Genomic DNA, 25,049 nt, shown 5'->3' with positions numbered 1-25,049 from the left:
TTGATGTTATTGGGGGTTTAAATTTATTTTTAATATGCATGTTTGATACATGTTTTTATTGTATTGTTGTAAGTCACTTTGAAATGGCTCATAGGAAGTGATTAATACATGAAATTGATAATGATAACAATGTCCAAGGTTCTTGGAAACATGTACTCATTTGTGGATATTGCTCACATTATCAAACTTGTTGCTCTTCCTATATTGTTCCATACAACTAAACAAAGTTCTATTCAGTTAGTTTTTGGAATTCAGTAGTTCACATCTCTTACTAAATGCATCTGTATTCCCACATGCAAACAGGATGGATGAAACTGAGTAACACATTCAGCAAATTGCTTGTGGGTTTGTTACACTTCTGTTTACTTATCCAACTCAGAATTTGGTCCTCAAAGTCATCAGACAGTTCAGTGTGCAAACCAAGTTCTTAGAAGAAGGCTGCTGTGGTAGACCTTCCTAATGATATTGCTTCTATGCTGAAATAGTGCATGACAATTCTTGGCACCAATAACTTGGTTGGTATCTTTACACATATGAAAAATGTATTTACATAGACAATTACTCTCATACTATGATACATACATTAAAGGCATGAGTTTAAGTGCAATTGCACTGGTGTTTCCATATTGTTTAGGGGTTACATAGGGAAGGAGAAGAGCAATCTTCTTGGAAAAGTGCTAGGCCATGTCCTCATCTTAGATGTCATATCCAGGCTGCTGTCTGGAGTGTCTGTGTCAGCATGGGGCTGATGCTAACCTGCGGAAGTGACATCTTGGAGAATCATCAAAAGCATTCCAGTTTAATTTTGGTATGATCATATTTGAGCCACACAATTTAAATATAAAGTACAAATTTATATTATATATATGCTGAAAGATAATCAATATGCTGAGGTACGCATGACTGATCTTTTGAAAGTTAGATATATGTTCTAAAAAGCTTTTTCTGGGATATTAAAATTTTTCTGTTCCCATAGGGTGAATTTAGAAAACTTCACATTAACTCCCAAGTTATAACAAATCAAGGCCTTCTCCACTCTCCCCGTCTCCACCCCTTTTTAGCCAATTGCATGAGTAAATTATGCATTGATACAATGAGAAGTCCCAAGCAAGGAACACTCATTGGGAGAACACAATGAGCCCTTGAGAAGAGCTCTTTCAGCACTTTTTCAAAGTCAGCCACAACCCAGCTGTCACCATCTGCCAATGAGAGAGTTTGGCAGGAGCATTTTTCAAATGTTTGCCAAAAACCAATCTGTTGGAGAGAAGAAAAAAATAGCTAGAATACTCTCAAGCTACATTTCCTTAAGAGATGAGAACGTTTGAATCACTGAAAACAGTTGATAATGTTGGCCAATGGTGCTGTCACGATAGGACTTTCGGGCACCAGTCTGTGACCCTGCTCAACATAATGTGCAAGAGTTCTTCCACATGTTGAGGTAAGTTAAGTAATATACACTGTCATCCTCTTATATATGAGCGTCCAAATCTTAAAAGAGATTTGCTGGAAGAAAGGGTCTGTGAACATCAACAGAATTCATTTTTAATAACTGGAACCCCTCCACCCTTTTCCAACAGTAGCTGTATTAGCAGGACTAGGTATTTTTCTTACAGCAAAAAGAATGTCTATTTCCTGAAGTTGCCAGGCCCCACTAAATTGTGCTGTGCTCCCTTGTGTATGCTTTTTTCCTCCCCACTCACTTACAGAAGTGGACAAAGTTGTCTATTTCATTTTCTTTGTGCTACTAATTTTTACAATCTGAAGTTCAATTCACTACATTTCCACATCAGTTTACTATATAACAACAACAACAACAATAATAAAAGTCATAAAGATTTGGTGGCATTTTAGTGCGGATCTCTTAATGTACACATTTTTGCAAGCAGTTTTGCCTAATATCATCCTAACATCATTGTTTTCGCTTTCTTCTAATATACACATTTTTTTATCAGAGAACTGCTCTGAAAAATCCAGAGAAGTGCAAATTTCAAAGGATAGTTGTGTTGCCAACGGTCAACCTGACACTTGTGCCTTTCCTTTTAAACTGAAAAAGTGAACTAAGATGCAACTACTGCTTGTCCTGCCTTTTTCCCCTTCTGGTTCTCTTGCTCAGGGAACCAGGCATCTAAATTAAAGTTCTGTTGCTAAGAAGCTGGGGAGGAAAGTGTGTGAAAGTAGAGGAATGGAACAGGAGAGCAGCAGCTGAATTTTCTTTCATTGCTGTGGCACTTTTAAAGGTACAGGCATGATCTCTGGGTTGATATCTGAAAGTCTTACTTGGGTGAGAGTGAGACTTTTAATAGCAGGAAACTCCAGCAAGCACTGCACCATCCAAGCCCTACAAGGCTCCAAAAGATGTTGTTTCAAGGGAATTTAATACAAGGGCTCCAACTCATTGAGGTTCCCCATCCCACCCACAAAGCAATATGGCTGAATTGACTTTGGTGTAACTGTCTAGTATGCTTTATAAATTTAACCTCTGTTAAACTTTCAGAATATTCCACTAGGGCTGTGCACCAGATTTGTACAAATCACAAACCAAATCAGGCTGATTCAGGCCAGTTTGTATCCTGTCCAGCTGCTGATTGTATAGTCCCGAGTCAATTTGTACAGGTTTGTGCAGATCTATAGTCCCATACAGTCTGTAATGAACCCAGATAGGGTGTTTGAAATGGAGCAATTACAACACCATACAGGGAGAACACCAGGGTGGGGAGTAGGGTTGCTAAGCTTAGGGTCTGAGACTGATCCTGTATCTTTAGGAGAAGAGAAGGTCACTATAATGGGAAAAACCACAAGGTGGAATTATCCCTCCCCCCTGCACAACTTTTAAAGATACAGAAGACCTCTTGGTTGACAGGACCAGCCTCCAAGAGGTCTTTTGTATCTTTAAAAGTTGTACAGGAAAAGAGAGAATTCCACCTTGTGGTTTTTCCCATTACAGTGTTGCAAGAACACCTGCACTTGGCTGACTTTCTCTTCTCCTAAAGATACAGGATCAGTCTCAGGCCATGAACCTGCAACCCTAGTGGGGAGTGAGGGTGGAAGGCTAGAATGCCAGCACCCCACCTGACGCTCTCCAACCACAGTGCTTGGAAGGGGTGAAGTTTTAAAATGCAGAAATCTTTTATAACTTCCATCTCTTAGAATTTTTTTGGTGGGGGTTGAGTGGCATTTGTTCAGCTTGGGTATGTTTTCTGTTCATTCCCAATCAATCCCACTCCCATCCTTATTTACATTTTTTTTAATTGTCTTATTCCAGTCTGCATCTGTGCTGGAATGGCTTTTTAAGATGTTTTTAAAGTTGTTTTTTAAAGATATTTTGTTTTAATATGTTTTAAACATATATTAATATGTTTTAAAGTCTTTTGTTTTTAAGATGTTTAAAGTGCTTTAACTGTTTTTGTTTGCCATCCTGGCTCCTTCTGGGAGGAAGGATGGGATATAAATAAATTAAATAAATAATTTTCTCATTGCTAAGAATTATTATTAAACCTTGTGGGCATATTTAGCCACAGCTTTCTGAATTCAGTGTTATCATCATCATTTTTTTCCAGTTGCTAACCACAAATAATAATTAGTAGCCAGCTTATGTGGTTACACTTTTATTATTATTATTAGCCAGCCAGCCAAACTCTGTAGGTGTATTAGCCAATGAGTTAATAACAACAACAACAATTCCAATCACTAACCACTATATATATATATATAAAACCCTGGAGCTACCCACCTGAAATCTGGCATGTCCTCAGAACACTCTTATACCTCTGTACGGCAGATTTTACCTTCTCAAGACATCCTCAGCATTCTTTGTATTCACTTGGGTTCCCAGCATCTCTTTTGAAATCCATCAGCTCAGTGTTACTGATGATGGTGGAAGCTGTAATGTCTCACTAAATAATCTGACATCTTGCTTGGGTTTTGTTATTACTTACTTACAAACAACGCACACCTATGTATATCTGAAGACAGTCACAGCTTCTGGTGAACTGTCAGGTGTTCAGGGGCACATGTCTGTCCTTCACCCTTTTATGTATTTACCACAGCAGACACTGGACAAACTCTGGAATACCTATGCTGGCTCAGGAAGGCACAAATTGTCCCCTTTGTAAGGCTGGCTTACATTGTCTCTGCATCTCTGAAGGACCTAAAGTATCAAGGAAGGGGCCCCTCCCTTTGCTCTAGCACATAAACACCTCCTTATGCTCTGTGAAAAACAATGATGTAACAGGACTGATGCCTTCTCCTGCTGCTGCATTGGCACTTGTGCTTTTGAAGCTGCTTCCGATGAAAATGCAACTTTTTGGTTTTTGTTACTGTTAATCATCAGCCAATGTTTCTGTTCTGAGTCCTTAGTGCAATTCTATTTGCAGAAGAGAAACTGTGTATTTAAAGCAGCTGATCTTGAACCAAATTGCTTCCTTTTCTCACACTTTCTTTATACTGCCTTGGCTGCAGCTTGAGACCCCATTTAACAACAGCTTTGACTTATTTATAGCATTTATTTGCATATTAAAATAGGGCTTTCCATATGGTGTGAGTACAGGCACCAAACAGTGTAGCAATTAACTGACAATGAGATTGATCTTTACAATGACTCCCAAATAAGGGAGAGACTACTTAATGATTTGAAATGCTCTAAGATATTGAATACTGCATTCAAATGTTGCAGCCTCTGCCATTTCCTAGCATGGCATTCAATAATTTGAAACCTTGGAATATTTCCTGCGCATTTCTTAAAATTCAATTTATGTGAAAGGAATGTTGGTGGCAATCCTGGATAATCAGTGGCATTCTGTCAGACACAGTATCCTATATGCTTAACGGAACACGATCTACAGGCTACATTTGCATCTTAATTCAATGAGCCCTGTCAAAAATAGCTGCTTTTATTTACAATTTACATCTTTCTCCATATGCGCAGAATGCCCCCCTTATAAGCAGAAGTCCTATCCTGCAAATGATGATGAGCAATTGATGTTGTATTGTTTAGACAAGATGCAGCATTTTTGCTAGCCAAGAAAACTTATGCACTTGGTATTATGTAGTAATTTCCTGCTTGTTTCTATCTCTAGCACAAAATTAATGTTGAATGCTATGATTTTTGCACAGCTTTCTTAGGGGACCTTGATTCTCAGCCAGGGAACTCCGATTCTTAATTTGTTTTGTTTCTACATTGGGGCTTGCTTAGAAACCACTGCTGTGCAATCAGAGGCCTGGTTTACATATCACTTAGTTTAAACCATAGCTAATAGTTAAACTAAACTATTGTTTAAAAATGAATACACAGTGAGCTAGTGCATGCTGCTGAAATCTCAAGTGCTTCATTCTGCCCCCCACAGCTGCTGTCAGGAGCTAAGCCATGAAGGAAGAACTATGTTTTGAAGTGACATGCAAATGAGGCCACTGTCTGCCTTACACTTGCATACTTGTTATTATTATTAAAACTTCTATCCCGCCCTTCTTCCCAGAAGGAGCCCAGGGTGGCAAACAAAGAACAAAACACTAAAAACATCCTAAGACATCTCAAAAACAAAACATCTTAAAAACATTTTTAAAATAAAACATTTTAAAAACATTTTTAAAACAATCTTTAAAAACATCTTTAAAAGCATCTAAAAGAGTTGCTCTTTCCCAGCTTTGCCCACCCGGGTATGCGGTTCAGCACTGTGGTAGATCTGAGGGCCGGGGAGGGGGAGTTGCTGTGGTCTATAGGAGTACTTTTCCTCTCACTAAGCACCCTGTCCAGGTGGCGACTGGTCTAGAGTGTCTCTACCTTGTATTGGGCCAGGGAGACAGACTAGGAATACTGTTGGTGTACCGTCCACCTTGCTGCCCAACAGCTTCCTTAGCTGAGCTGACGGAGATAGTCTCGGAGGTACTATTGAGATCCCCTAGACTTTTGGTACTGGGGGATTTCAATGTCCATGCTGAGGCTGTCTTATCTGGTGCAGCTCAGGACTTCATTGCCTCCATGACAACAATGGGGCTGTCTCAATTTTCTACTGGCCCAACGCATGTGCCGGGACATACTCTTGATTTGATCTTCGCCACTGGTCATGGAGATGGTGATCTGGAGGTGGGATGTTTTTCATCTACCCCATTGTCATGGACAGATCACCGCTTGTTGAGATTTAGGCTTACAGTAGCTCTTCCCCTCTGCAAAGGTGGAGGACCTATTAGGTTGGTCCGCTCCCGCAGTCTGATGGATCTTCTTGGTTTTCAGAGGGCTCTGGGAGATTTTCCGGCTGATAAGACTGGTGCTCCTGTCGAGGCCCTGGTCGCACTGTGGAATACGGAGATGACTCGGGCTATTGACACGATCGCTCCTGCGCGCCCCCTCCTATGTAGAGCTCATACAGCTCCGTGGTATACCCCGGAGCTGAGAGTGATGAAACAAGAGAGGAGGAGGCTGGAGTGCAGATGGAGGCGAACTCCCAACGAATGTAACCATGCTTTGGTAAGTGCCACCAATAAGTTGTATATGAAAGCGGTAAGGACAGCAAAAAAACTTCACTTTGCTGCCTCTATTAGGTCATCTTTATGCTGCCCAGCGGAGCTTTTTAAAGTCGTGCGGGGGCTTTTACACTCTGGCCCTCCCGATATTATAGAAACATCTGAAGCCCGCTGCAACGAAATTGCTGGACACTTTCAAAATAAGATTGCTTGCATCCGTAGGGACTTAGACTCTGATGTTGTGACAGATGAATCCAGTGAATTGTCTGGAGCACTGCCTTGTTCTTTATTATTGGATGAGTTTCAGTTGGTGCAGCTCAAGGAAGTGGACAAGGTGCTTGGAATGGTCCGGGCAACCACGTCTGTTCTGGACCCTTGCCCATCTTGGCTAGTGAAAGCTAGCAGGGCTGGAACCACCGGCTGGGCCAAGGAAGTGGTTAACGCCTCCTTGAGAGAGGGAGTAGTCCCTAGTAGCCTCAAGGAGGCAATAGTGAGACCTCTTTTAAAGAAACCTTCCCTGGACCCGGATAATTTGAACAACTACAGACCGGTGGCGAATATCCCCTTTTGGGGCAAGGTTTTGGAGCGGGTGGTTGCTAACCAGCTCCAGGTGCTCTTGGATGAAACCGATTATCTGGATCCGTTTCAATCCGGTTTTAGGCCCGGTTTTGGCACTGAAACAGCCTTGGTCGCCCTGTATGATGACCTTTGTCGGGAGAGGGACAGGGGGAGTGTGACTTTGTTGATTCTCCTTGATCTCTCAGCGGCGTTTGATACCATCGACCATGGTATCCTTCTGGGGAGACTCGCGGAGTTGGGAGTTGGGGGTACTGCTTGGCAGTGGTTCCGCTCCTTCTTCACGGATCATCGCCAGAAGGTAGTGCTTGGGGAACATTACTCAACACCCTGGACTCTCCATTGTGGAGTCCCTCAGGGATCTGTTTTGTCCCCCATGCTTTTTAACATCTACATGAAGCCTCTGGGTGCGGTCATCAGGAGTTTTGGAGTGCGTTGTCATCAGTATGCTGATGACACGCAACTCTATTTCTCCTTTTCATCTTCTTCAGGTGAGTCTGTCGATGTGCTGAACCGTTGCTCTGACTGCGATAATGGACTGGATGAGAGCTAATAAACTGAGACTCAATCCAGACAAGACTGAGACACTGTTGGTGAACGCCTTCCCCGCTCAGATGGTGGATGTGCATCCTGTTCTGGATGGGGTTACACTCCCCCTGAAAGAACAGGTCCATAGTTTGGGGGTTCTTTTTGACCCTTCCTTGTCTCTTGAGGCTCAAGTGGCCTCGGTGGCACGGAATGCGTTTTACCATCTCCGTTTGGTAGCCCAACTACGCCCCTATCTGGATGGCGACGACCTCGCCTCAGTTGTCCATGCTCTGGTAACTTCGAGATTGGATTACTGTAATGCGCTCTACATAGGGCTGCCCTTGAAGACAGTTTGGAAGCTTCAGCCAGTGCAGAATGCGGCAGCTAGACTATTGACGAGGACCAGTCGGTCTTCACACATAACTCCTGTACTGGCTCGCCTGCACTGGCTACCTATTTGCTTCCGGGCGAGATTCAAGGTGTTGGTTATGACCTATAAAGCCTTACATGGCGTAGGACCGCAATACCTGGTGGAACGCCTCTCCCACTATGAACCTACCCGCTCACTTCGTTCGTCATCTAAGGCTCTCCTCCAGGTACCAACTCATTGTGAAGCCCGGAGGGTGGTTACTAGGTCTAGGGCCTTTTCTGTGGTGGCCCCTGAGTTGTGGAATAGCCTCCCTGAAGAGGTACGCCTGGCGCCTACACTATTATCTTTTCGGCACCAGGTAAAGACCTTCTTATGCTCCCAGGCATTTTAATTACTCTAATCTTTTTAGCTTTTTAATCTTGTATACTAAGCTTTTATTTTTTATATTCTGTTTAACTGTATTTTGTTTTTCTTTATGTCATATATGTTTTGTGATTTTATTATTACAATATATGTATTTTATTCTATGCTGTTTACCGCCCTGAGAGCTACTTGCTATGGGCGGTATATAAATGCAACCAAATAAATAAAGAAAGAAAGAAATAAAATAAAACAGATGCAAACTAAGATAAGTTCTCTACTTAAAAGGCTTGCTGAAAGAGGAGGGTCTTCCGTAGGCACCAAAAATATAACAGAGATGGTGTCTGTCTAATAATTAGAAAGAGGAATTCCAAAGGTTAGGTGCCACAACACTGAAGGTCCACTTCCTATGTTGTGTGGAATGGACCTCCTGATAAGACAGTATCTGCAGGAAGCTCTCACCTGCAGAGCACAGTGACTGACTGGGTATATAAGGGGTAAGACGATCTTTCAGATATCCTGGTCCCAATCTGCATAGGGCTTTGTACACCAAAACCAGCACCTTGAACTTGGCCCAGCAGATAGATCTACAGTAGGAGTGGGGAACCATTGACCCATGGGCCTAATTCGGCTTAGTAAGGGTCCTAATATGGCCCAAATCACACCTACCTGCTCCATCCCTGATGTCAGATGTGCTGTAAGATGGGAGGCATATAAACATGTGGCCTTCACTTTGAAGTGTGTTTTGAAGTGGTTTCTGTTGGAACTGCTTCAAAACACACTTCAAAGGTTTTGTTGTCAATTGATGTCAGGCAATTGACAATGGGGCTGGCCTGCCCACCTGCCAAACTTGGCCTGTGGGACTTGTGTAGAAAAGTATCTGGGCCCGTGGGGCTGAAAAGGTTCCCCACACCTGATCTACAGTATTCTAGAGTAGTGACTTTCACTTTGTCCCAGGAAAGCCTGGAATTCCTTAGAAGCTTTTCAGTCAGGTATTCCTTTATGAGAAAACCAATGGTGGTGTGCATTGTTCACTGAAAGACAGCTTGCATACCGCTATCCCTAAGATCTGCATAGCAGACGTTTGTTGGGCAGAGTCGATATGCTTGATTGCTAGCAGGTAGGTCTCCCTTATGTACTAGGAAGGGAAGAGTTGAGATGGTGGGCAGATCAGCACAGTGAAAACACATTGGCAGGAGTGTTGGATTGGCTCTGCCAGTGTGCTTGTACCATGCCAACCTCCCCACCTCCTTTCCCCCCCTGGTCTGCAACAGCGATCCACCTGCTGGGAAGCTAGCATAGCAGATCTGCCCAACTCAGCAAGCCACTTCTGCTTTTGTGTTCTAGGGTACAAGGCAAATATGAGGTCCACAACACCCTAGCCAATGTCCCAAATCAACTGTGGACACCCTGGAATCATCATCATCATCATCCTTTTTATTTATATGCTGCTTTCCACAAAAAATGTGCTCAAAGCACCTTACAACAAAGTAAACAGTAATTACAAAAATAATTTAATAATAATAAAAATAATAAAGTCACAGTAATAAAAGAGTAACATAACAACAAATATCACAGCAAACACAAAAAAACTTTTCAACACTATAAATATAACATTATAACTGCTAAAGGGCAACATTACACTTCTTGGCAACACTTCTACAACATGCAAAAAGTTCCATTGTAACCATGGAAGTATTCCTTGACAAAACAAGTCAGCATGGAAAGGCCTTCCTGAAGATGTAAAATTTGAGAACCAGTGCTCTATTGCTCCACATTTGTTTTTCCTCCAGTTGGGTGGACAACTGCCTAAGGATGCTATCCTCTTTAGCCTGTAATCACCATAACCTCCAGTTTTGCTACAAATGAATCAATTGAGGTATTCAGAGCACAGCCTTGTCCCGATTTCTTGGATGAGTTTCAGTTGGTGCAGCTTGAGGACGTTGACAAGGTGCTTGGACAGGTTCGTTCAACCACTTCTGTGCTGGATCCTTGCCCTTCTTGGCTAATAAAAGCTAGCAGGGATGGAACACCTGGCTGGGCCAGGGAGGTGATTAATGCCTCTCTGTGAGAGGGGGTGGTCCCTGGCTGCCTGAAAGAGGCAGTAGTGAGACCACTCCTGAAGAGACCCTCCCTGGACCCAGAAAACCTTAATAACTATAGGCCGGTAGCAAATGTTCCATTCCTGGGCAAGGTCCTTGAACGAGTGGTTGCGGGCCAGCTCCAAACACTCTTGGATGAGACCAATTATCTGGATCCATTTCAGTCAGGTTTCAGGCCTGGTTTTGGCACAGAAACAGCCTTGGTCGCCCTGTATGATGACCTTTGTCAGGAGAGAGACAGGGGGAGTGTGACTCTGCTGATACCATCGACCATGGTATCCTTCTGGGGAGATTGGCTGAGTTGGGAGTGGGAGGTACTGCATTGCAGTGGTTCCGCTCCTACTTGGCAGATTGCCTCCAGAAGGTGGTGCTTGGGGAACATTCCTCAGCACCCTGGACTCTCCAGTATGGGGTTCCACATGGGTCAGTTCTGTCCCCCATGCTGTTCAACATCTACATGAAACCGTTGGGTGCGGTCATCCGGAGCTTTGGAGTGCGTTGCCATCAGTATGCTGATGACACACAGCTCTATTTCTCCTTTTCATCTTCTTCAGGTGAGGCTGTCAATGTGCTGAACCGGTGCCTGGCTGCGACAATGGACTGGATGAGGGCTAATCAACTGAGGCTCAATCTAGACAAGACTGAGATGCTGCTAGTGGGTGGTTCTTCTGACCGGATGGTGGATGTCCAACCTGTCTTGGATGGGGTTGCACTCCCCCTGAAAGAGCAGGTTCGTAGCTTGGGGGTTCTCCTAGAATCATCTCTGTCACTTGAGGCTCAGGTAGCCTCAGTGGCATAGAGTGCCTTCTACCAACTTCGGTTGGTGGCCCAACTACCTCCCTATCTGGACAGGGATAACCTGGCTTCAGTTGTCCATGCTCTGGTAACCTCTAAATTAGATTACTGCAATGCACTCTACATGGGGCTGCCTTTGAAGACGGTTTGGAAACTGCAGCTTGTGCAAAATTCAGCGGCCAGATTGGTAACAGGGACCAGATGGTCCGAACATATAAAACCGATTCTGGCCCACTTGCATTGGCTGCCTGTATGTTTCCGAGCTCAATTCAAGGTGCTGGTTTTGACCTATAAAGCCTTACACGGCTTGGGACCACAATACCTGATGGAACGCCTCTCCCGATACAAACCCACCCATTCAAAATCAAAGGTCCTCCTCCGGGTGCCTACTCCAAGGGAAGCTTGGAGGGTGGCAACAAGGGAGAGGGCCTTCTCAGTGGTGGCCCCCAAATTATGGAATGATTTTCCTGACGAAGTGCACCTGGCACCAACACTGTTATCTTTTTGGCGCCCGGTCAAGACTTTCCTCTTCTGCCAGGCATTTTAGCATGCGTTTTATACTGTTTTAAATTTTTAAATTGTGTTTTAAATTGTTTTTATAAGATCTGTTTTAAATTGTATTTGTTTTAATGTTTTTAGTTACTGTAAACAGCCCAGAGAGCTTCGGCTATGAGGCGGTATACAAGTATAATTAAATAAATAAATAAATAAATGATGTGTCCTAATTCTTTCTAGGATCCTTTCTCCCTCCCTTCAGTGGTTGTCAAGACACTGAATTTAAACAATCTTGATTAATGTAAGAATAATCATAGCTTATGCATTCAGGAGAAACTTGATGCAAGGTTAGGCACTTTATTCAGGCTGATTCTTTGATAACATTTCATGAGTTTTTTTCATGGAATATTTGATAATGCACGAGAATGTTTGCTGTATTAAAAAGCCTTCAGTGTGATTAAATTGCTTCTTGTAGTTTTAGAGCCTTGCTGCCACACAATTATGTATGCAAACTGGGTCCTTTAAAGTATTTTATTTGCCATGCACACCAAAAATAGAATATTCTTCCAAAAGAAATGTATAGCTTGCCAAATCTTTCCTTTAAAGTCTTCTTCATTGGCAGGAGGCTAATTAGTGCTAATTATTCCTCTATAGCATTTAATGTTTTAATGTTTTGCAAGCTGCTTAGGCATGATGAAATGAGAGATATACATTTTTATATAAGTAAATTAAGACATGCAAAATGCTTTTCAGTCTTTAGTGCTGTTGCCTTCACAACAAATGCATGTGTCAGATTGCTGTTATTATTCCCAATAGGGAAGGGAAGGGAAGACTGAGAGTATACAGCTTGCCAAAGATCACACAATGGCCTCGTTTGCTCATAACCGTAAGCCATGATCAGAAATAAAACATGGCTTGCTGTAAATGAGCAGTGTGCATACTGCTCAATTGCATTCACTCTGCCAGGACCAGCTCTACCATTAGGCACAATGAGCTAATCGCATTAGTCAGCCGCTGCCGGGGGCAGCACAGCAACCACCTAGCTGCTTCTCTTAATTACCTGACTATTCACCTCTGTTGGAGAACAGAGCTGTACATGCTACATAGCCTGCCCTGGCCCCCTAAACTAGCCTGCTGTCTCAGGTGCAGTGGAGGACATTATCCAGCCATCAGTTGTTGTTGTTATGTGCCTTCAAGTCAATCACAACTTATGGCGACCGTATGAATCAGCAACCTCCAATAGCATCTGTCATGAATCACCCTGTTCAGATCTTGTAAGTTCAGGTCTGTGGCTTTCTTTATGGAATCAATCCATCTCTTCTTTGGCCTTCCTCTTTTTCTACTCCCTTCTGTTTTTCCCAGCATTGTCTTTTCTAGTGAATCATGTCTTCTCATTATGTTTCCAAAGTATAACTTCCATTTCATCATTTTAGCTTCTAGTGATACCAGTCATCAGTACTAAACTAAAATTCAACTGACAATCCAGTTGGTTTTATATATGGAATGAGGAGAGGGTATCTTCTTGCCTTTCACCTCAAGTCTTATCAGGCCTTATCAGGAGGAGCTGCAGGCTGAGTCGTGCTGCTGCAGGGATGAGACTGTGCTGGGACCATCAAGGGGCAAGCATTTCCACCTGCCTTGCCCCACCCCTCTGCCTGGGCCTTATCAGGAGGAGCTGCAGGCTGAGTCGTGCTGCTGCAGGGATGAGACTGTGCTGGGACCTTCAAGGGGCAAGCATTTCCACCTGCCTTGCCCCCCACCCCTGCTCTTAGTGACATTTGTTTGGGGACTGTCCTTTACCAGGAAGATGAATGTTTTTGGTTTGCTGTTCCTGTTTTTTTAGCTTTTCCGTTATTGTTAGTTTTTGTTAGTCTCTTAATGTTTTGATGTTTGCATGTTCTGCTTTGTACGTCGCTTAGAGTGGCTGACAATTCAGCCAGATAAGCGACTAATAAGTTGAATAAATAAATAAATAAGTCTTGGGCTGACCCTGCTCTATCCTGCCTGACTCCAGAAGAAACAAACCACAAGGCTTGGCTTAGTATTACATGTGAACCAGCGCTCATGGTTTGTTTTTCCCAAGCAAACCACAAGCAGTAAGCCATGAACAAACCCTACTGACTTAGACCTCTTATGGTTTGTTTAGAGAGAAATAAGACATGAGCACTGGTTCACATGGAGGAACGGCAAAGCAATTGATCGATGTGCACCAGCACATTGCTGATCATGGAAAGGCCATGGTTTATTTCTGACTGGTTTACTTTTATGTGCCAGTTAGGCCAAGAAAAGCAATTCCCCACATTATGCAATAAACGTGTCTGCTGTTTTCACAGCAGTAAAGCAGAGGGTTTTTTGCAGCAAACATATAAAGCATGAAAAAAGACATATGTATTGTTAAGCACCCATGTGCATGGAACTGGGAACATGTTTATTTCATTTAAAGTGTTTTTCTTCATGAAAATGAAGAAAATAACATAAGGTTGCCACCCTTGAGACACTGACCAGACCCAGAACTTTCAGCAAGATTGCTGTGTCATGTGCCTGGAACCAAGAGCATTGCTGTAGAAACTCTGGAGCTGCCCTATGTTTAGGGTCCGTAATATATAGTATTTGAACCCATACCTGTCAGAAGTTAAGACCAGTGCTTTATCCACTGGATAACACTGGTCCTGGTTAGGAGCATGAGATCTTCTGCTCCTTTTAGGACACAGTCACACAGCATGCTGAGGCAACATGGATTTTTTGCCTAGTCACACAAGCATGTATTCTTCACAGAGTGAGGATTTAACAAAAGTACTGAATTAAAGTGCCTGAATTTAAGAGATTTTAAGTTTAATCACAAACTTTTTTTTTTTACAATAATTTTTATTCAAATTTTCATAAAACATACAAAACAAAATCATAAAACATTCAAAGACAAAAAACAAAACAAAACAAAAATGATTAAACAAAAAAATAAAATGTTGACTTCCCATTTGTCGCAGATCAGATCAGTTATAGGTCTACAATATATAACAATCCTGTCTCTTAAATTATGTTATAAAATCACTTTCCTCCAGTAGTTATCTTAATTAATCATCAAATCTCATAAACATTACTTTATTCTTTCCACAAAAAGTCAAAGAGAGGTTTCAATTCTTTAAGAAATATATCTATCAATTTTTCTCCAAATAAACATGTCGATTAATCCATCTCGTTAATAATAATAATAATCTTATTCTCATAACCATAGTCCAAATAAACATATCGATTAATCCATCTCATCAAAATCTGTTAGGTCCAATAATTTCAATAGCCATTATTCCATTATCCCTATTAATTCCATCTTCCATCTTCAATAGTCCTGTTAAGTCCAGTAATTTCAGTGTCCAATCTTCCATTATCAGTATTCCATAATAATCTTGCTGTCATAGCCATAGTCATATAATAAGAGTCTGATGGGAATTTCCTCTATCCCAAATATTTTCTTGCCATCCATTCTGAATAAGTTGCTGAAATATTGTTGTAAAGTCATATCTCTGTTCTTCTTTTTTGCAAAATGCACTGGCTCATCTCTTGAGAGTTTTTCCATTGTCACATGGCTGCTGTTAATTCCATAGATTTTCTCTATATCAAGCTCCATCACGTCATTCCAGTCCAGAAGATTATCCAAGCCATTGATAACTTTATCTCTAATATCTTCATTAATTTCTTCAGAGATAACGTTAAATTCCAAACAGTAGATTTTATTTCTAATATCCATAAACTCCAGATCTTTTTCCAATTCCACATTTGTTCCAATCTCCAGGGCTTGTATCTTCCCTTTATTTTTTCTTTTCTCATCTCTGATCTCCTTCTCCTCTCTCACAGGATCCCCTATTTCTTTAAACTCCTGCGTCATTTTGCTCAGTTCAATTTTCAACTCCTTACTGCCCTGTCGCAGGGTTTGTTTCGTTATCTCAATCTCATCCATTATTTTCTGAAACATAATTACTTCCAGATTCTCAGCCATTTTCTTGATTGCCATTTTTTAAAACCACGAAAACAAAACAAAACAAAAATAAAGAACCACTTCTTATTTCAGCAACAATTGGGTTAATATTCCAGGCTTGATGACATCACAGTATAAACAGAGCAGCCTGCCTTATCTGTCTATGTTCAAGAATACAAAACAAATTTAGTTCCCAGCATCAAAACAGTTAGCGGCGTCGTGAAGAAGCAGATTCGTCAAAATAAAATAGACCAAAAAGAGAATAGTCCCAGACAATATAATGTTCCTCGGAATAGAAATCCCTCTTCTGTGTATATCTTTAGAATGCACTTCCAGGACAGCTTTTTGCAATAGAAACAGAGATAAGCTGTTAATTTCGTGAATAACAGAGAAGAGTAATAACTCACCCAGAAGCTCTTTAAAGCTGATTAAATTGACAAATCTCTTTTTGCTGCAACAATTTAAACCGAGTAAAAAAAATAATAGAAAGAAGGGTGCTTGCCTGTTAGTCTGTTTTCTCTTTGAAGAAAAGATAAACGTATGGCATTAAACAGATAGAGCTTGTTCGGAAGTCCGTCCGGCATTGCTGGCTGGACCTTTTCTCATAAATTAATGAAATCCAGTCCTCCCAACAAAAACAGGCTTTTGAGGTTGATCTCTACGTTTCTCCCTGCCCGGGAGAAATTTCATCAGTCAAAATAAAAATGTTCTGACTGATTTATATCTGAATAAGCTTCTTTTGAGGCGGGAGCCCGACTCAAAAGCAGGCACAAGCGAAGTCACCCTTCCCGGAAGTCAAGTTTAATCACAAACTAAGAACACAGGACAGAAGAAGAGAGGGACCATACCCCTTCAAGCACCAGCAGTCCCAGAAGGCAACTGAGGCAGGTATTTCCTCTAGGTCAACAGGTGTGTCTGCCTAGTCTCCATAATTCATATCTCTGCACCATTCTCCAAAGGTCCTGGCTAGGCTATTTACCTAGCTAGGCTAGGACATTTACCAGTCTATTCTCCCCAGATAGCCACTAACTACATTTCCGCCAGCTCCTCACTACCTATCATGCCCCCCTCAGAGGACTCATCCAAGGAGGAAGAGGAATGGCAGACTGCAGACCCAGGAGTGGGGACATGCAGGGAGACAGCCTAGGACCATTCACCAGACCAGGGACAAGCCCCTGAGGGAGCCCGCCTCTCAGTAACCAGGAGGCTGCCCCTTCCCCAGCAGAGAGAAGACACCAACAGGTGTTGCAGCAACAAAGGCATCAGAGTGATTAAGGAGTAGGAGAGCTCGCAAGAACACAGGCTGATTGTAAGCACCTGGGCCTTGTAAGCCTGAAGAGTATAAAGACTGGAAGGAAAGGGAGACTCCTTGCTATAGTCAACATCATGCCTTGCTGCAGACATTACTCCAGCTCTCCTGTTGCCCCTTACCCTTGGACCCTGCCCGGCTTGATCAGAATATCTTGGTTTATGAACATTGGACTACCTTAAGGACTTGATTCTCTGCATTCCCCTTCGGCACTTCCCAAACAGTAACGCGCTGCCTGGTAGATTTATGGTCAGGCCTGCGGCTGGTATCTGTTAATTAGCGGCTCACTTCTGTGCACCCCCACGTTTGACAGATTGACTCTAGCCAGACCTGCAAAGTAAGAGCAGCTAGGGCTGAAAGTGTTCAGCTATGGAGCACCTTTTGCAGAAAAATCTTGTCCTGTGTTCCCAGGTCGACCAGTTAACCGCAGCTGTGCAAGCCTTACAAGCTCAGGGGGGAGCAGCTGCACCTCCCACACTGGCCATCAAAGTGAAATGCCCGGTGGCTGCCCCGGAAAAGTTCTCTGGAGCAGCCGACCAGCTTTTCTTGGCACAGACCCAGCTCTATATAGACTTGAAACCTGAAGTCTTCCCAGATGACAGGATGAAGGTGGGATTTTTAATTAGCCTGCTGACTGGAGCAGCAGCAAAGTGGGCCACTCCCCTGCTGTTGGAGCACAGCCCGGTGCTGACTGATCTCACTGCCTTCACCCAGGAGCTCCAAGCCACCTTTGTGCGAGCTGCCACCACAAACCGTTGCATACACCAGTTAAGACAAGGCCAACGCCCTCTCATAGACTATGTAAATGACTTCCATCTGCTGCAACAGGACCTAGCTTGGAACGAAGCAGCCTTCATGGATCAATTTCAGGAGGGGCTGTCAGATGAACTACTGGATGAGTTGGCTCAAGTGGAACACCCTACCACCTTGAAAGCCTTGGTTCGCTTGTGCCTCCAAATTGATACGAGATTGGAAAGCAGGCGAGCCTCAGCCTGCCTCTGGCCAGGCCACAGAGGCCCTGTCTCCACACCAGTCAACCCAGGTCCCTGGCCCATGGACCCAACACCACCCGAGGAGCTCATGCAGCTGGGCGGGGCTTAACCACGCCTTTCCCTGGAGAAGTAGCAGCGCAGGCAATGTGGCCTCTGTCTGTACTGTGGGGCCCGGGCCATTTTACAGCCCAGTGTCCAGTCAAGAGGCCACCACCGGCAACCCCGGGAAATGGCAGCACGTCACCCACAACAGGCCCCTAGACTGGGGTGATGTCACCGTCAAGAGGGCCTGTCAACTCAGCCCCCCTCCGGCCCAGCACCTGACTGTGTTGGTCACCCTGAAGATCCCTGAACAGGGGATCCTGCAAGTGGAAGCTATGCTGGATTCAGGCTCCACTAGCAATTTTATGGACATTTCCTTTGACACCCTGTACAACATCCCACGACAGCCTACCGCCCAGCCTGTACTAGTGGAAAACATTGATGGGCGGCTCCTGACCTTGGGACCAGTGGTGCAGGAAACCATGCTTTTAGAGATGACCTTGGCAGGATACCAGGAACAGATCCAATTTGACCTGGTGGTGGTCCCCCACTTTCTGTTAGTGCTTGATCTGGCGTGGCTCAAGCAACATGATCCATGCATGATCCGGGCAAGATATCCTTCCCTTCCCCACCATGCCAAGTGGTTTGTCAGGTCCAGATGAAGCGGGCCATGAGTACCTCAGAAGAGGGCCCTGAACTGGACAAACTGCCAAACAAGTACAGGGAGTTCTGTGAGGTGTTTGGGAAGCGGGCTGCAGATCGGCTACCCCCTTATTGCCCATATGACTGCCCGATCGAGTTGATTAATTAGCTTTAACCTTCTTGTGTCACCTGTACCCCACAAAACTAGAATTTCAACTAAATTATATCGCCCTAAGAGATTGTTAGATCCCGACCTATTCGCATCAAAGTTTAAGGAATATTCATGCCCCCCTATTGGAACTCCAATCGACACTTTGATCTCCTCTTGGAACAACATTATGACTGAAATTATGGATTCAATGGCTCCCCTTCGCCCATTAAAAATTACAAGATCTAAATCAGTCCCCTGGTTCTCCAAAGAATTGTTAGAAATGAAGCGTACTTATCGAAAGCTAGAACGCCATTAGCAAAAAACCAGGAGTCCATCTGATCGAGCCCAAACCAAGGAATTTGTGAAAATCTATACTTTGGCCAGACACGCTGCCCAAAAAGCATACTATTCAACTGCAATCAATTCAGCCGGAAATCAACCAAAACAACTTTTTCAGATAGTTAACAGCCTCCTTCGTCCTAAACAGCCGGCTTCTGATATAGCCCACTCTCAATCCCGTTGCCAGGAGTTTGCCACATTCTTTGAAACTAAGATGGATCAGATTCGCTCCACCTTGGACTCTATTAAAATAGCAGAACATAATGATATTTCATCAGAAATTGATGTAGCCAAACTGGCAGAATCCAATGACACTCCATCTGAAACTGTTCTCCCATCCCAATTTACGAACTTTCAACTTATCTTACCGGTTGATATTCCCCAACTTCTCACTAAAATGAGACCGACAAACTGCTCACTTGATGTCTGCCCTTCATGGCTTATAAAAACATCAAAAGCTCAACTTGCGAACTGGCTCTGTGTGATAATTAATGCCTCACTCCAACAAGGCCATGTTCCCAAGACATTGAAAGAAGCAATTGTAGTTCCTTTATTGAAGAAGCCTTCCCTTGACCCCACACTTCTTACCAATTTCCGTCCAGTATCTAACTTATCTTTTGTCAGTAAGGTTATTGAACGAGCTGTAGCCACACAACTTCAAACATTTATAGATACTAATGATTGCTATGATCCCTTCCAATCAGGCTTTCGACCAAAACATGGGACCGAAACATTGCTAACAGCACTGGTAGATGATCTACGACTTGAATTGGATAGAGGAAATCTAACTTACTTAATTTTGCTAGACCTGTCAGCCGCATTCAACACTATTGATCATACCATTCTCTTAGACCGCCTCTTTAGTATAGGATGCCGAGGAACTGTACTACAATGGCTCCGCTCCTTTCTGGAGGGCAGGCTACAAAGAGTTGTCCTTGAAAATTTCTCATCCAAGGTTTGGCCAGTACGATACGGTGTCCCCCAAGGCTCCGTATTATCCCCAATGTTATTCAATATTTATATGGAGCCCCTAGGAAGGATTATCCACAAATTCGGAATACACTACCATCAATACGCAGATGACACCCAACTCTACTATTCTTTCCCTCCAGATACCATAGAGGCGGTTCGTCCCCTAAACCAATGCCTGGTTGCCATACAAAACTGGACTAATAGGAATAAATTAAAACTTAATCCAGAGAAGACGGAGGTTCTGTTAACTGGACAAAAACCGTCTCATGAAATTAAAAACCTAGTTACCTTAGATGGGGTCCCACTCCTTCTGAAATCCCAAGTTCGGAGTTTGGGTATTATCTTAGATTCCGCTGTGTCCCTTGAACCTCAAATTGCAACAGTATCCAGAAGTGCTTTCTCTCAATTAAAACTAGTCCGTCAACTCCGTCCTTTTTTAGAGATGTCGGACTTGAAGCAAGTGACACAGGCTCTTGTGACCTCAAGACTGGACTATTGCAACTCCCTATATATTGGACTGTCTGCAAGATCACTTCGCCCGCTTAAGCTGATACAGAGAGCGACGGCAAGAATGCTGACCAGAGCAAGCCCACAGACACACACCACACCTCTGCTTTATCAACTTCACTGGCTTCCGATCTCATTCCGTCATCAGTTTAAAATCTTAGTATTAACTTTTAAAGCTCTAAATGGTTTAGCACCAATATATTTATCAAATCGTATTCTGGAATTTAAACCTCAGCAACCGACAAGAATACCTTTTGAACACTCTCTCATTATCCCATCCACCTTTATAATCCGCCGTGCCAATACTAGAAATAAAGCTTTCTCGACCATAGCGCCCATCCTATGGAATAATCTGCCACCAGAGATCCGACGTTCTTCTTCACTCATGGACTTTCGCCGTCAGTTAAAAACTTTTTTGTTTCGTTTAGCTTTTAAACATTTAATAGTTAATTGATTTTTAATGTTGTTACTGTACTCTTATTATTGTTATTTTAGATTGTATTAGATATTGTTACTGTTCACAGCTCTGAATTCTATGAACTAGGGTGGGGTATAAATTATTAAAATAAATTAAATAAATAAATAAATAATACCTGGGGCCAAGATTCCCATGGGGAGGATTTATTCCTGATCTGAATAATCAATTATTCATTGATAAGAACCTGTGCTGAGGTTTTATCCAACCCTCTACCTTGCCAGCTGCTGCCCTGATGTTGCTTGTAAAGAAGAAGTGTGGAGAGCACTGGCTTTGCAATGATTACCGGGCCCTTAACCGGATCACTGTTCTGAACTGGTACCCTTTGCCTCTGATCCCAGAACTCCTGAAACAGTTACATGATGCCTGAATCTTTACAAAGTTGGGTCTGCAGGGGGTCTACAACCTAGTGCACATTTGGGAGGGGGATGAATGGAAGATAGCCTTCTGCACCAGATATGGCATTTCGAGTATACTGTGATGCCATTTGGTCTATGCAATGCCTCAGCGGTCTTCCAGCATTTCATGAATGATGTCTTCCAGGACTTCCTTGACCTCTTCCTGGTGATTTACCTGGATGACGTTCTCATCTACTCCCAAAACCCCCAAGAACCCTTGGACCCTGCCCTGCCTGATCAGAATCTCTTGGTTTATGAACATTGGACTACCTTAAGGACTTGACTCTCTGCATTCCCCTTCAGCACTTCCCAAACAGTAACATGCTGCCTGGCAGATTTATGGTCTGGCCTGCGGCTGGTATCTGTTAATTAGCGGCTCGCTTCTGTGCACCCCCACGTTTGACACTACCTCTAGGCTGCACGAGAAAGAGTATTTTATACAGGACGCCACTGCCCTGTCCCCACCATTCTTTTCAGACCTTCTTTGGGTGGGTGTTGGATGTCTTGGGTGGGTGTTGTTTCTTATTATAAGCCAATGCAGCTGCTATAGGAGATGCTGGTGCTTGTTCTCTGTGGTCTGGAGGTGGCAGGAGCATTGTCAGTCTCTTAGAGGCAGTCCTGAGGCATGGGTGAAGCTTGTGTTTGTTATATTTGACCACAATGCCATATAAGAAGCATCTGAAATAATTAATGTCGTGTGGCCAATGCAATAAATATTGTTTGGGGTGATATGTTTGATGAATGTACCAACTTTAATGTGTCTTCTTACCATGAAGATGTAAATTCATCTTACTAGTTTTAGTAGGACTTGCCTGCTCTATTCTGATTGTTTGGGAGAGTGTTTTCCAGATTTCCAAGCTTCCATACAGGACTAGTAACAGACTTGATGGGGTTCTGTGCAAGATGCTCTCGGGGGCTTCCCAACCCACCCAGCAGTGCCTCCATGGTGGATGCTGCACATATAGCTTACGAGGGAGCAATGGGGATGGGATCTTCAGGGAGCAAAGGAAATAGGCAGTAATGCTGGGCTTAGAGTCATTGGGGAAGTGGTTGTAGACTCTTGGTCTACGGCTGCTCTTCATAGCACTGGACAATAAAAAGCAGCCTCAGAGAGGTATGTGATGCGTCCTTCCCTGGCTCTCCCTGTCAGGTTCCTACCTGCTCGTGGTTACTGCCTGTCTCTAGGCACCACCAGGGACTCCACCAGTCCGGACCGCACTCTCTTATGGTTTACCTATCCGCTCTAGCACAGACCTCAACAGATCCCCCTGCTAGGCAACCACCAGTAACGTCCCAATACTAGTATTCCCAGAGACTCTGAATACTGGTATTGTTATTCTCTTCACCGCTGCCACCATTTGTTACAGTTCCCCTTCAGCCTTGGTCATTACCTTACCCTCCCTTCTGGTCTGTGAAACCCCAGCCAAGGATCAGGCCTTTGGTAAACCAAATTAAGTATTTATTACAGATAACAAAGCTAACAAGATTAACAAGATTTCTTCTTAAGGCACATAAGCATATGGTTTTACTCAATACTAATCCGAACTCCACCTCCCTCCTGGTAAACAACTCTCTAAACCCCACCAAGCAATCCACTCTTTCTCTTCTCCCCCCCGATTCCACTCTCACTCTTCCTTTTATACATTCAGCCATTTTAAACACTCAGCCAATCATCTCGCATTCTACTGCCCATTCACTCCCCCTCCTCTTTCACTCCTCTTACCATGTATCTTCTAAAACAACAACACTTACCATATATACATTAATATAGGAACATCACATTTCCCCCCCTTAAACAACAGCAGAGTATTATTCCTGTTCCAGGATTTATACGTCGCGTTAACAAATAAAAGTCTCTATGGGGAAAATGTCTTTCTTTGTTCCTCTGTCTGGTCACGTCACTGCAGTCCCAGCCACTTGCCTGGAAAGTCCATCGGCCAGTACATTGTCCTTGCCTTTTATGAACTGGAAGTCCACTTGATAGTCCTGTAGGGCCCAGGACCACCTCTGCAGCATAGTGTTATGGTTTTTCATAGTCTGCAACCATAACAAGGCCCGATGATCCGTAGTCACTGTGAATCTTCGTCCCCACACGTATGGGCGCAACTTGTTCAGTCCCCACACGACCGCTAGGCACTCCTTGTGGACCGACGAATAGTTTTTCTCCCTCGGCGTCAGCTTGCGACTCAGGTATGCCACTGGATGTCTGGTGCCTTCTCTCTCCTGTAGCAAGACGACTCCCAGCGCCAGGTCCGACGCATCTGTAGCCACGATGAATGGTTTCTCATAGTCTGGCGCTATTAATATGGGTCCTTGGCACAAGGCTTGCTTCAGTAGATCAAAAGCCTTCTGACATTCATCCGTCCATACCACACGCTCAGAACACTTCTTCTTTGTTAATTCATGCAAGGGGGTTGCTATTTCCCCAAAATTTCTCACAAACTTCCTATAAAATCCAGCCACACCCAGAAATGCCCTTACTTGTTTTTTGGTTAAGGGGATCGGCCACGCTTGTATTGCCTCCACCTTGCTCCATAAGGGGGTGATTTTCCCACTCCCCACCTTATGTCCTAAATAGATTACTTCCTTTAGTCCAAACTGGCATTTCTTAGCTTTTATTGTGAGGCCTGCTTTTCTTAAGGCCTCCAATACTGTTGTCAGGTGTTGGACATGCTCAGGCACCGACTTGCTAAAAATGGCCACGTCATCGATATAGGCCACTGCAAAATCTGACATGCCTCGCAACACAGTATTGATTAGCCTCTGAAATGAACTTGGTGAGTTCCTTAGTCCCATGGGTAAGGTCACAAACTCATATAACCCATCTGGTGTACTGAAGGCAGTTTTGGCTCTGGATTGCTCGTCTAGTTCCATTTGCCAAGATCCTTTACAGAGATCTAGTGTAGAGATAATGGTTGCTGCCCCCAATAACTCTAACATAGCGTCTACCCTAGGCATAGGATACGCATCTGGGACAGTAATTTTATTGATTAACCGATAATCAATGCAAAACCTTGTCGTTCCATCTTTTTTCGGAACCAGGACAATACTTGAGGCCCAGGGACTGATGGATTCCCTGATCACTCCTAATTCCAGCATATCTTCCACCTCCTTTTTGATCTCACTCAAAACTTTCCCATTCACACGGTACGGAACAGATCTGATTGGGGCATGATCTCCAGTATCAATGGAATGTATAACTATACTGGTTCGGCCAGGTTTGTTGCTAAAGAGATTCCTATAGGTTTTCAAAACTCTCAGAATCTCTTCTTTTACTTCCTCCTCTACCTCCTCCGACCATTCCACTTGATCTACCCCTCCTTTGTCTTTGCTTTCCTGTACCAAATCTGGAAGTTCAGGCCCACTTCCCTCAGGGAATAAGGTAACTTGCAACACCTTTGCATCCCTGGTATGGTAAGGCTTTAACATATTTACATGAACCACTTTGCTTTTGTTTAATTGGTCTGTGGTGATTACATATGTCACTGTGTCAAGCCTTTCTCTGATGGTATATGGTCCTTCCCAGTTAGCCTGTAATTTGTCATGTTTCCTGGGTATGAACGCCATAAC

General features: G+C 43.5%; 1 long non-coding RNA gene across 1 annotated transcript in view; it reads right to left on the bottom strand.

Moving 5' to 3' along the window:
* Positions 1-361: 361 nt before the first annotated feature.
* LOC133375125 (uncharacterized) overlaps positions 362-25,049 on the bottom strand; it is a 53,174-nt gene continuing 28,486 nt past the window's right edge. The window contains exon 3 of the long non-coding RNA XR_009760078.1: positions 362-756. This is a non-coding gene — a long non-coding RNA (uncharacterized LOC133375125). The remainder of the gene's footprint in view (positions 757-25,049) is intronic.

The sequence above is a fragment of the Rhineura floridana genome, chromosome 1, assembly GCF_030035675.1.
Source record: "Rhineura floridana isolate rRhiFlo1 chromosome 1, rRhiFlo1.hap2, whole genome shotgun sequence".
Taxonomy (NCBI): Eukaryota; Metazoa; Chordata; class Lepidosauria; order Squamata; family Rhineuridae; genus Rhineura; species Rhineura floridana.
Note: the sequence above shows the minus strand (reverse complement) of the source record. Positions and strands in the feature narration are given on the sequence as shown.